The sequence below is a fragment of the Choloepus didactylus genome, chromosome 22 (genome assembly GCF_015220235.1).
Source record: "Choloepus didactylus isolate mChoDid1 chromosome 22, mChoDid1.pri, whole genome shotgun sequence".
NCBI classification, from domain to species: Eukaryota; Metazoa; Chordata; class Mammalia; order Pilosa; family Megalonychidae; genus Choloepus; species Choloepus didactylus.
The window spans coordinates 12,437,627-12,439,469 of NC_051328.1; positions in this window are offsets into that span (position 1 = coordinate 12,437,627).

A 1,843-nucleotide genomic window follows, 5' to 3' on the forward strand; every position below is an offset into this window, starting at 1 on the left:
TTTGCTCTGCTTGGAGCCCTCTTCCCCCAGATCCTATAGAGCCAGCTCCTTTCATCATTTATATGTTGGCTCAAATGTCCCCTCCTCAGCACCCTAACAAAGCCCACCCCTGACGCCACCCTCATCTGGTCTTCCTGTTTCTGTGCTGTTTCGCTGGTTTATCGGTTGATCAGGTAAAGGCAGGGTCCTTGACCGTCCCGTCACCTTGGCATCCCCAGCAGGTAGCCCTGTCTCCATCACCTAGCAGGAGCTTGATAAACATGTGCTGCATGAGTGGATGGATGGATGGGTGAGTGAGTAAGTTCCCTGGGTTCCACAAGCCCATTCTTTGTCCTTCTGGTGGAGCTCAGGAAGCCTTGGGGCCCCCTGGTGAGGCCATCCGTGACTCCTTGCCTTTCCCCAGAACCTGGTCCACCTGCCCAGCCCTCACCTGTGGCACATGAGCAACTTTCGCCCATCTGGGCCTCCGGGACTTCTGGACCCTCTCAGAGGCCCCATCTGCTCTGCCTGTCCAGGCTAACAGAGATTTGGGTTCTTCTTTGAGTCTCCCAGCTCAGAACTTTCAAGGTGAACTGATCCTTGGTGTAGGGATGCAGTCTTTCACCATTGAGTATGATGCGACCACAGAATCTTCACCTGGGACCTTCCCTAAGGTCATATCTGTGTTGAATGATTAAAATACTACTACACTTGTCAGTAAACAAGGCTATCCTGAGCCTTCCGTGGTCCCCACCACCACCCTGGCCCCTTCCCACTTCCGGAATCCCCACAATCCACCACACTCCCAGGCCCTACTCCAGCACTAAGGCTGGTATCCATTTTTATTGGCATGCACCTTACCAGTCATTAGATATTTTGAGTATCTCCACTAGACTAGACTATGGCTTTTCCTGTTTGACTTGATACACCAATACCCTTTGGGATCCCTTATTGATTCAATCCAACTCCTACTCTGGCCACCTCCCACCCCTGTCTTCTGATTTCAGCCCCCTGATTTTCCTTTGGGAAATGTGTCCTCCACTCTCCGTTCCAGCAGTCAGATGAGGCTGACTCTCCTCTCCAACTAGGCCAAGAATGGGCATGTGATTAGGTCTCACCAATTAGATTTGGCATGGGATTTAGGTCTCACCTAGCCACAGCCCTGGTTTGGGAATATGCACATGATTCTGTTTGGGATAATGGGAGTCCAATCAAGGGAAACTTCTGGAAAAGATAAGCTGGTGGTGGGGAGGAGGTGCTTGAGCTGGTAGGTTAGGCGAGGAGCTGGTGGTGGCTATCCAGAGCCTTCTTGAGAAGAAGAGCTGGAAAATGTAGAAAGTCATATCTCTATGGCATTGACATTATTGGAACACCCAGATGTAGCTGCACCTGAAGCCAACTATGCCTGTTTTTTGTTTTTTTTTCAGTTTCATGAGCCAATGCTTCCTTCAACTTAAGCCAGTTTAATTTGAACTTCTATTATATGTAACTAGAAGACTAATACAGCGTAGGTCTGTGCTGTCCAACACAGCAGTGGCTATCTGGCTATCGAACAATTGAAATGTGAGCAATTGAGAAGAGATGTAAGGATAAAATACAAATTGGATTTCAAAGACAGTATAAAAATTAAAATGTAACTCTCTCATTATTAATTCTTAATATTGATTACATGTTGAAATGATAACACTTGGCTATATTGGGTCAAATAAAATATATTATTAAAATCAGTTGCAATTTTACCAAATATTCAAAGAAGAACACCAATCTTTCTCAAACTTTCTTGAGATGTCACAAGAAAAGAAAATTACAGACCAATATCACTTAAGAATATAACTGCAAAAATCCTCAACAAAACAGTAGCAAA